The sequence below is a fragment of the Heterocephalus glaber genome, unplaced genomic scaffold (genome assembly GCF_053883595.1).
Source record: "Heterocephalus glaber isolate CG9 unplaced genomic scaffold, H.glaber_assembly_v1.0 deba00001472, whole genome shotgun sequence".
NCBI classification, from domain to species: Eukaryota; Metazoa; Chordata; class Mammalia; order Rodentia; family Bathyergidae; genus Heterocephalus; species Heterocephalus glaber.
This window is the reverse complement of record NW_028258315.1, coordinates 11,929,525-11,941,758: the sequence shown is the minus strand read 5'-3', so window position 1 is coordinate 11,941,758 and position 12,234 is coordinate 11,929,525.

The window sequence follows — 12,234 nt, the reverse complement described above, 5'->3', positions numbered from 1 at the left end:
CTCCCCTACATGATGACCAGCATATAGTAGTCTCTTCATTTGTTAAGTAAGACAAAAGCCAAAGAATTACCAGAGGGAAAAGTACTAGATCTTGGTTTCAAGCCATTGGCAACATTTGGGCAGGATTTTAGGCAAGGAAACAAGCATAAACAAAGAGATGAGATGCCATATATGAATGTGTATGTGAGAAAGGAGAGAGAGAGAGAGAGAGAGAGAGAGAGAGAGAGAGAGAGAGAGAGAGCTAGAATCATGGAACCAAGTTTAGTTAAGTAATAAATACCATGCTGAAGCCCTGAGAAGCTACAGCCTGATGATTCCACCATGAAATAGGTAAGTTGGGGAAAAGAACTCATGTATTATGCAAAGACTAAAGAATAAAACCATGTTGATTTTGAAACAGAGAAGTTCTATGGGCTATAGCTGAGTTCCAGTACTTCTTAGGTACTATATCCATTTACAAAATCTTTCTGTGAGTGGAATTAATATGCATTTTGGATTTTTTGTTTTATTGTAAACTTATAAATTATAATTACATATATTTCTGGAGTAGAAAATGATGCTATGATTTATGAATAAAATGAAGAATAATTAAATTAAGCTAATTAACATATCTATTGCCTCAAATACTTGCCGTTTTTGTAGTAAGAACATTTGAAATTTACATTCTTAGCAATTTTGAAATATATAATATAATGTCATTAACTATTTTCAGCACCCTATGTAATTTATCTCAAAAATTATTCCTACTTTCTAACTGAGGCTTGGTACCCTTTGATCACCTTTTCCCATTCCCCATCCCCTAGCCGTTGGTAATCACCAGTCTACTCTCTGCTTCAGAGTTTGATTGTTCCAGGTTCCATATAAAAGTGAGATTCCCAATGCATCTATTTGTTTTCCTGTTCCTGGCCTACGTCAATTAGTGTAAAGTTCTCCAATTCCAACTCTGCTGTTGAAAATGGCAAATTTTTCCTCTTTTTCAAGACTGAATAGTATTCCATTGTGTATATGTATCACATTTTCTTTATCCATTTAACTGTTGATGGACACATAGATCTATAATTTGGCTATTCTAAATTGTGCTACAATAAACATGAGAATACAGACATCTCTTCAACAAATTGATTGCAAATCTTTTAGGTACTCAAAAGTGTAACTGCTAAATCATATGAGAGTTCTAATTTTAGTTTTCTGAGGAAACTCCATACTGTTTTCTATAATGGCTACACTAATTCACATCTCCACCAGTAGTATGCAAGTGTTCCCTTTTTTCCATATCCTTCTTAGTACTTGGTATCTTTATTTTGGGTTATTTCTATGTGTTTTATACAATAGCCATTCTGACATTTATGAGGTGCTGTCTTATTGTGGCTCTAATTTGGATTTCTTTAATGACTAGTGATACTGAGAATCTTTTCATAAGCCTGTTGGTTATATGTATGTTTCCTTTGGAGAAGTATCTGTTCAGGTCCCTTGCCCATTTCTAAATTGGACTATTTTTCTTATTATTGAGTTATTTGAATTCCTTATATATTTTAGGTATTAACTTCTTATTGGATTTCTGGCTTGCAAATCTTCTTTCCTAGTCAGTAAGTTGTTTCTTCACTCTGTGAATTGTTTCCTCTGCTGTGTAGAAATTTTTAATTTGATAAAATCCTACTTTTCTTATTTTTGCTTTTGGTACCTGTGCTTTTGTGGTCAAACCCAAAGAATAATTGCCTATATCAATATTGTATTGTTTTACTAATATGTTTTCTTCTAGGGATTTTACAGTTTTTATCTCAACTTTAAGCTTAATCCATTTGGAATTGATTTTTATTATGGTATAAGAAAAAGGTACAATTTTATCTTTCAACATGTGGATATCCAGCTTTTCTGACACCAGTTATCAAAGAGATTGTCCTTTTTTTCATTGTATATTCTTGATACTTTTGTTAAAAATCATTTGACTGTGCATGTATAGGTTCATTTTGGGGCTTTCTTCTATTCCATTGACTGATGTATCTATCTTTATGCCAGGACCGTGACATTTTATGTACATGAGAATTTGATAAAATGTTAATTAAATAGGTAAGAACATAATATTAAGGCATACTTCATCAATTGCCTTCAATAATGGTTGTAGCAAATGCTTTATCATAAGCAGTTTGCATATAATCCTTTAATGACCGAGTCTACTATTAATGGATAAAGCTGATTATCATATTATTAATGGAGCCTAAAATACAAACTAGGGTTGAGGAGTTTATGGAGAAAACTAATATTGTGCATCTATTATAAATGAGGCAGGAAAGAATGCATGTAGTTTATACAATTTAATCCTCATGATGACCATGTATGGTAGAAATTACTAACCTCAAAGAAATTATAGCTCAGAGAATTAAAATAACACCCAAAGGCAACCTATTTATAAGCAGAATGGGTTTTATTCAGCCCCATGTCTGCCTACAGCATTTGAAAATAAGAACCAAAATCATTTTCAGTATTCTAGCAAATGTATTAGTAATTTATCTTATACTAAAGGATATTGAGCACCCTCGTTATAAGAACATTTCTTAAAGAAACTTTGAATTCTGACTAAGTAAATTCTAATTCACACACACACTTTTTTTCAACAGTATTGGAAATGAAGGATTGGGATGAGGAGGAGGAAGATACTTATTTGCTTAGAAATGTTCATTGAGCCACTCTTTTGTGGCCCTTAAAAACCTTGTGAGATTTAGTTACTTCCATTAATTTAGTTACTTTCTCACATAATATTTAAGAAATACAATCTAAAAGTCACTTAGAAGGCTTTTAAAATTAAATTGCAGAATTGTTATTGAGCTCTAAGGGAAGACTGGGTGTGTGACATTCCTGTGTGCTCCATGCAGTGTCCTTTTGTCCAGTCCTCCATCCCATCCTTCTGGTAGCAGGTATAATGACTAAAGCTCTCTAGACTCTGAATTCTGCAGATCTATGTAAATGGCACAGAGCCCAGCGAAGATCAATAGCAGGTTCCTTGGACAGTCCTTTAAGTAATGCTGCTATTATCTTTAAACTGTGGTTTCTACTCTTCTGACTCAAAAACATACTTTTCTTGAAATATATTATAGTTAAGGGAATTTAGAATATGTATCCTTAACTGGAAAAATTGGTTCTATGGCCAGTTTTCTGCATTGTATAGTCCTTTGTAACTTAGGAATGGTGCTTTTGTTATGGCTTCATTCTTCAGCTGCAGCAACCAAAGGTTCATTGGCAGCAGTAACACACTGTTCTAATAACCTAATACAATGACCCCATGAATCTATATAATTAAATGTGAATGTCTCAGTTGCACAGTTAGCCTTTCAGACAACCCTTCATTGTATTTCTAGTTTATCATTTATGGCCTATCATGAAATTCTTTCTTAAAAAGAAGTGATCTTGCGTAATTGCAACCTGTATTTCAACAAAATATAATCAATCTCTGTGGATGTTTACTATTGTGTGTAATTGTAAATGTCCATTTAAGTATTTAGAAATTTATGGCATGATGGAAGGAAGAAGTTGGATTTTAGGAACTTTTGCTCTTTTTTTTCCTCTCTAAATTTATATGAATATTTTTTAATATTTAATTCATCCTGGCAGGACAGAATTCACAGTGTTCATGACATCCCTGAGTGAACTCAGTTAACAGAGATAAATTCCACAAGTAGCTAGGAAGTGGCAGCCCCATTGATAAGCTCCCTAGTCCACAGAAATTGAGCCATAACATTCCCATTAACTTTGTTTGGAGCGGTGATTAATGATAAAGGGTAGAGAGGAATCCAAGTTAATATAGATAGGGAAATGTTATTTTCCTCATTCTCCAAAATTTGGTTATCACTGGATAAACATTCTCTTCCTTCTTTGAACACCCTGGTATGCCAGCAATGCTGTGAACACTGTATAGAAGGGTATAGAATCTGTCCTTGCCTGACCATGCACCCTAGCCCTTCGTTTGATGCAAGCATTCCTTCCACATTGTCATCACCTCAATATCTACTTCGAATTTCATTAGGCTTTTGCTCACACATCTTCTAAGCTTCCTAGAGCTAAAATACAGACAGCATTTAGGAATTTAGAAGATACAGTCTCCACAGGGTGGTGTCTGACAGTTGCCCCCAGGGGAGAAGATCCTTGGGCTCTTCACCACTGGAGAGAGCCCAGAAAATTAACTACCACAATGCAGAGTCTGGCTGTCAACTTTGTGGACTCTGAAAGCAGACTTTGTTAATGCAGAGAGCAGGCTGACTTAAGCTAACCATTATGGCACATTATTCATTTGCATCCAAAGTATTATGCTGAAGTGAGAAAGAGAAGTGTCATAAAACCATTAACACTCATGGTGGCATCATTAGTGATATTTTCCCCTTTGTAGACAAATCACAATCTCCTTGGGAGACAAATCACAATCAGAATTAGACTCTGAACTTGAGGAGTTAGATGAATTGAGGGCTAAAATACAGCAATCTCTTAGTTGGAGGCTCTGAACTTAGTAGGATTTCAGTCATGTAATGACATCCTTATTCCTAAGACTCCCTAGAAGACTTGCTGAGACATACAACTTGAATTTCATTTTAACTGAGCAATTGTTTTCTGGTTAGTATAAGACAGAGAATGCTGTCAAGACACAATTTCAACTAAAAGAAAATCTCTATGTAAATTAAAGTTTTCAAAATGTGCATTGTCAGATAGAAAAGTAAGTCCAAATCATACAAGCAATTCTATGGGGCACCGCTCACCAGAACTTATCCTCCAAATCTAGGTTTTGCTAATTCACTGAGAGTTGCCCTAATAGTCACAGAGTATCGTGAATAATAGTCTACCTCTTAGTCTCATGACTCGCAGTAATCCAGAGCTAGCATTGTCCAATTCCATTCCCTTGTCAGCCAAAGTTCTAGAAACACCACCTGCAAACAACAAGTAAACATACTAATAATAACAATCATGGATTTTATGCCCTTTGGAATCCCTGCAGATCCATCCCTGCTCTTACTGGATTTGATAGATAGTCTCAAACAGGTATTTCCATTGTCTAAAGAATGGGAGAAGCAAAATAAGCTTAGCCTGAAGGTCACCTTCCCCAGAGGGTTAGCTACCTGGAAAAAAAATGGACTCAGAAATCTGCCTACTTAAATGCATTGCTTTTACAGTTTACATAATGTGTAATTACTTCACATGTCAAAAAGAAAAATATTTGGCACGCTTAAGGTATTTTACGGAACAAGCCTGTGCAAGCTGCCCGATCCATGCTACTTTTTCTAAGGTAAGATCTAGTACAAGAAGTGGCAGAAGTTGAAATGAGTTTTTAATGCCTATTATCTCTATACATGTATTCATATATATGGAAAATTCTCCCTAGCTACTGCCAGAACTCTTTTCTGAAATGTTCTGTAGTCCATGGTTGCTTAGAGACACAGAGATTCAAAATGTATAGTTTTACTTTGTCCAAATGTGTACAAATTACATCAAGCATTAATATTTGGAATCCTTCAAATCTTTAAGATTGACACTGTAATGCTTGCCTCAAATACATTTTTGGAAAAATGAAAATCCTTAATTATTTTTAAAAGGGGACAGTATGTTAGAAATTTACACATGATTAAGCCTTAAAACCACCATAAGAAAATGAAGAATGCCTTCCTCCCAACTGTACTCCAGAACTGCTTTTCTGGGTGCTGGGGAGGTCATGATAATTTGCTACCACAGAGAGCAAATCACTCAAGCTCTTGAATGCCATTTGGTCTGTTGCCTACAGGAGTTGGCCAGTGGTGAAGGACATGTGGATTTCAAGTTCTTTCTAGCAATCACTGTTGGCACTGATGGTGCCTTGGAACTATTTTGTCACTGTGTCACCGAGTAAAAACATGCCCAGGAAGCCCCTCTCAGATCTAACATGTCTGCTATTTTAACAACCAGAAACAAAAGATCAAGTAAACACAAAATGTCTCAAGAAAAGTCCATGTGAATGAGTCTGGGGCTGGGAGAAATGCTGAGAACGATTTTCATGGTTTAGACAAAAGAGAAGGACAATTTGAGTATTTCTACCCCTTCTTCTTTCAGTACAGGGCATAACATGACATAGTATTGCAGGACAAGCTAAGCTGGATGGATACATGGTCCAATCCTTCAGATGCCCCTTCCAGTATTATTTATCTCCCATGGTATGCTAGATGAAAGGCAGATAAACTGTTTCCAATTTATCTAAACTGAGCTGATTTGTCTTGGCACCAAATGCCATTTTTAACTGGGTTGTTTTGCTGGCATTACATCTCCTCACTTTTGTCCTTTCTTCTTTGGAAATACTGTGGACTGCAAATAATGATTTCATTAACTTCAAACATTATTTCCTTACTTAGTATGTATTTCTCTCTCTTTTGTTCCCAGTAAAATATACATTTCAAGAGCATCAAAATTCTGAGTTTCTCTTGCTTCATCTCTGAATCCCGTAGCCTCGGGAATTAAAAATGGATTAAATAGTTAAATAATATGAGTTTGGGACTGATGCAAAAACCAAATTGAATCTCTTTTAAAAAGAATCAACATTTATTTGCAGGCAAGCCTGCCTGCTTAACTGATATTTCTGTCTCTGAACCTCTCTCCCAGGTTACTAACAACAAGATCTCATTTTTTTTCAAGTTTTCTTTTCAAGTTTTCTTTTCTGATTCAATGTTCTGAAATTTCCAACTTTTCTCTTTGACCAAAGGAAACCAGCTTCAAATTTTATTTTTGTATCATTGTTTCTAAGCAATTTATTTTAATTTGATTCTCTCTCTTTTAACCTTTGTCCTGGTGTTCCCGTGTTTTAGATAATGGCCTCAATTTTATTTGAGTACAATGCAGATATCAGAACGAAGAATGTCACCGTTAGCATTAAACCATGGCTAAGAATGAAAGCTCATGTAAAATGTTTCTTTAGGTTTACAAAAAGTAATCTTGAATCTATTTTCTAGTTGGCTTTAAATTTTCAACAATGTTAGCTGTGCAGCCATCTCAGATATCATCATTATGGAATAATCCTAACCAAGTTAGACACTAAGCTAGGGAGAGTGCAGTAATCGGATAGATCAGAGTTAGGGTATCTGCACGTCTATGCGTTGTCTATGGATCCCTGCATAAGTCACTGAACTTCTGTGATCCTTGGCTTTATCCACCATGAAGTGGAGAGAATCATGCATTCTGCATCTAATCTGACTAAAATCACCATCTTCACACAGTCATGCTCTATGTTGAAAACCATGCTTTGAGTACTGCCTAAATCAAATTAAAGTTCAACTGGGTTATTTATGCACACCCTCTTGATAGGTTAACATATAGCATCCATTTCCAATGGAGGTACCAATTACATACCATTAACCAGTCTTCTCCAGAAACCCACAAAACTCACAGTGAAAAGAGCTTACTGGCTTCATAACATGATTGGGACACTTAAGCATCATCATGGACATGGAATGCTTAGCTCAAAATTTTTTGAAAGAAATAGCTAACATGTACTGTGTCCTATGAAGATCTCTGTGTTGTCTCATTGAGTGGCCATAGCCCCACGAGATCAGTATCACCATTCTCATGTCATAAGCCAGAAAATCAAGACTTAGAGATACTAACCAACTGCTCAGGGTCACGTGGTGGGAAAGCAATGAACTCAATATTTTTGGACTTCACAGAGTGTTCCTGACACGTGTGAGTAAATGCCCATTCCCTGGCCACTTCTTGTCCTTGGCCCCTGGGTAACTGTTAAACCCTAACACAAGCTGTTAGCATGGTGGGCATCGAAGTCCAAGAGTACGATTTTCCATTATATCATATGTAGAACTATTGTTAGACAACTCCAGGCCCAATATTATTCAACAAAGACATAGTAGTTACTTAGTGTACACAGATACGATTCTAAGTACTAGAGATAAGGCAGTGCTGAATAGAGCAGACAAAAATCCTTGCCTTCATGAAGCTCACACATTTGTATGAGAACAGAGACAAAAACACTAACCAAGAAAAACAGACAAACAAATGCTGTAGTAATAATAATGGTGTATCGTAGTGCGAGGTAGAAATATGAAGCAGGGAGAAGGAATGAAGGGGGACTGGGTTGGGGAGGTTCGGGGGATGTGATTCTAAGTAGGGCCATGTGGGGAGGCCTAGTTGACATGATACCATTTGTACAAATACCTGGAGGAAGGGAGGGCAGGGACCAGAGTGTCATCTAGGGGCAGAATGCTCCAGGCTAAAGGACCAGAAAGTGGAAGATCTGGAGACCGGGCAGTTCCCATTGTGTCCAGGGGCGGCACCAATTCTCTTTCCCTCCTTCGTTACCAAGGCAATGCAGAGGCGCCTAGGCCTGTAGACTCTGTTCAGCCCACCGCCTAGGCCTGCCTCCCTAGGCTACTCTCAAGGGAAGGAACCATGCCAACAAAGTTATTCTTTACCCAGCGGAGTGATCTTTCCCAGAAATACAAATTTTAAAACTAATGAGCAAAATAAAATTTACAATGCAAAACAATTTTGTGATAGGTTTTTGAGTGTGACTGCATTTAAAGGCTTCTGGTAAGCCTGGAGTTATTTCAGAAGAATTTGCTGAAGTTCATGGTGATTAATAGGAGGTGATTTGTGAGAGTATTTGGCAGCCCGTTAAACTGGATGCAAATATAAGGGTTGATTTTTATTATTAAAGAAAAGGACTTCAAAGATTACCTGCAATGTTTCCCTAGTTATATATTTTGAGTATATTTTTTAAATTTTGAGCATTTACTGGCAATTAAAGATGCCTTTTTTTATTTAATCTTAACAAAAAATATTTAATCATTTGTCTTTAGCAAATGCTCTGTTTACCATAAGTATAAATTCTCCAACAACCAGGACCATATTAATGAAAACTGAGCAGACTGTCTTTTGAAACTTTATATACTTTTGTTGGGGTATAAATTGGTATAATCTTTTTATTTAGCAATTTGGCAACAGGTATCACAAATTCCACAAAAGTTATACATTTACCCTTATAATTTCACTCCTAAGAATTTCCATGAAACAATAAGTAAAAAGGAAAGAGATTTGTTTGCAAGGATGTTTTATACAAAACCATTTATAATAAGAAACATTGCATTCAATCTTGACAGGTTAATTATAGTTTATTCATATTTCATAAAAATGATCTTCACATAGGATTTCAATAGCATAGGAACCTGCTTGTCATATGTAGTTTAGTGAAATAAAGTCAAGATGCAAAATTGTAAGTAAAAGCTGTCTAGAATAGGGAAAAAGTTAACCGCATAGCAAAATATAGTAAAGTGTTAGTAGAAACTGCATCTGGGTTTGGGGATTGGGTTGTGGAATATTATCTTACATCATTATATTTCCTTAATGTTGTAGCAATAAGACACTCAACAAAGGCATTAATCTCACCCGCTGCTACTTGGATGGTCTTAGTAACATTTTGCAATTGTTGAACTAACCACATATTAAAAATTCTTTTCACTGAGCCTTGTCAAGAAATGACATCAGTGATGGCTTAGCAAACAAGGAAGCCAATAACCAGTCGTCGTGAGTAAAAAGCTGAAGATCATGACTATAAAAGACCCTTCATATTATAACTTTAAAAATCCCTCTATGTACACATTTCAGTATCAACGTATGCTTAGAAGGCGTGTTTGGAGAGATTTGTGTCTTACGTGACCTGCTAGCTTTCTGACCTCACTTTCCTGGACTTTTCAAAGCTCCTGAAGAGGATAAACTTTAAAACGAAATATGCATGCCTACCTGATTAGGTTTGTTATTGCAACATGAGTGGTACAAAACTTGGGGAAATGTATTGTCACGGACTAACCATAGTACTTGAATGATAAGATTTGTAATACGAAAATGTGCCCTAGACTAAAGTGAGTAAGCCACTTCCTTGCATATGCAAAGGTCCCATTTATCTCTAAAGCACTGGGTTCTAGATCCTGTGGAAGATCTGACTGAGGGGAGGCTGGAGGTGACACCAACGTTTGGACTGTAATCAGTCACTGGGAACCTGTCAACTGGTTTTATTTCCCCTTCCAAACACCTGACTTTATCATGTGCATTCACTGAAAGCATTATCTCAGGATCAGGGTACGCTGTCATTATATGTCCAGGTCTTCAGGTCCATGTCAAGTTTCCAGAGAAGGGAAACCCAGACAGAGCAATCTCTCCTTGTTCTTTGCATGTTCTAGCACCTTTGCTGTAGTTTCTTCTACTCTTGGGGGCCCTCTGAACTTCAGGCTTCTTGGGGGAGGGCACTAGCAATTGCTTTCTGCTCAGTAAGTTGGGCTTTGCTCTTCCTCAAATTCACAGTCTAGAATGTGCTTGGGGCCGAACCCAGCTATGGTGACATTGTCAGCAGCAGTTTCTCCTTAGCCAGTTTGTCACTTTTTCCCATTTTCTAGAGTAATTGCAGATGTATACAACTCTCCCCTACCAGAAATAGAAGCTACAATGTAAGTTACCCAGCCAAGACTGTGCAATAGTAATTTATATGTCTTTAACAGTATTTGCTACATGACTTTAAAAAAAATCTACTACTGAGTTCTTATCTGGAGCACTACAGAAATAGGAGTTTTGTTTCCTGTTATTGCAGGACTCATGGAGTTGGAGAAATGCTCTTGATTTCCTTTCATAAAGTTTTCTTTCTGAAACAATCAGGATTGTAGTAAACACTGACCCCAGTAAAAAGGGTTCATTTCATGAATTTCCAGTAATGCCTGTGCTCCGAGCATTGTTTGTGTCAGGAGAGATAGGAAAGTTTAATTATGAATGTCATAGAAGTATTTCATTTGTTTTGATTTCTGATACACTCACCAAAGATTTCCCACATCCTGGGGGCTATGATATCCCAGAAGAAATAGGTGGCAGAGCTTCAGTTTCTAACCCCACTTTACAAATGAGATAATTGAAAGCATCTTTCAATGTGAAGGCAATCCTGAGCTACAACTTCCAATGCTCTTAAAGTGCTGAAGAATATTGTTTTTTCTTTATTGACTTTATTCTTGGTGAGGATCACCTTTCCTAAGTCTTGTATATTTCCCTTGAAACTCGGTCTGAGCTGCTGCTTTTCATCTCTTAAATTTCTCAAACAGCTGTATTATTCCTAATCCAAGGTTCCAGCCACCTCTCTTGCTTTTCAGCCTAATTTATCCTTGGTATTTCTTAATAGACTTGGCGGAACTCTATGATTCTGTTTGATTTCAAGACTTTTAAGGAGCCACAGGCTTTACCCTTCCATCTTAATATAAACAGTGCATTTTGAGCTTCATGTATTTGAAATGCCCTTCCTCCTCTGCCTGGGCTTAATGTTGAGATCTTTTAATGAATACTTTCATTAAGCCCTGTTACAGTGCATTTAGGCAATTTCAAGTTTCCTCAAGAATCAGTCTTTGTATTTCTCTATGATTTCACCAAAATTTTTTTTCTTAATTTCTTATATTTCCACCTCCTCCCTTCTTCTAGTACTAGGGATTTCCTGAGACAGGGTCTCACTAAACTACTAAGTTGCACAGGCTGGACTTGAACTTGCCTTTCTTCTGCATCATTCTCCTAGAGTGCGGGGATTACAGGCATGCACCCCCACGCCTAGCATTTCCACATTCTTACCCAATATGCCTTCATGGAGGGTGACCCTGTCTTCTCTAACACTGCAACTAGTATGTGTCAGCAATACAACACAAGGGACAAGAAAACATTGAGAAACAACAGCGTTTTAATAGGCAAAAATTCTACTCATTACTTCCTTCCATTCTCGGATTTTCAGTGTAAAACACAATTTCCACTTTTAGCGTGTTCATTTTTCCATCAGAATGAGTCTGACGCTCTAATCTACTAAGTTAATCTTGCTCCTGTTCCTACTAACCTGACTTCTCCTTCCCAGAAACTTAGGCCCAGAACATTCCCCCACAGAGCACAAGTTCCTGTCCTGATAACTGGCTCAGTAATTCAGTTTCTGGAGTAGAATCTAGCTTGGACCTCATGGGAACTTCTGAGACACTGCCAACCCTCAAGCCCAGACATAGGGTCCCGATGGGCAACCTGGGCGTTCACTCCAACACTTCTTTTTTTGCTGCGATGCTCCACCTGTTGGTGCTGACTCCCTCCCCTCACCTGTGTCCTCATTTAGGTTCCTCCAAGGGTATGTTCATCCACCAGAGTCTTACCCTTTCCTCTCCTTCTGTGAAGGCCAGCTCAGCCCTGGTTTATAAAATTTCTGGCTTGACTGTGTGATAAAGT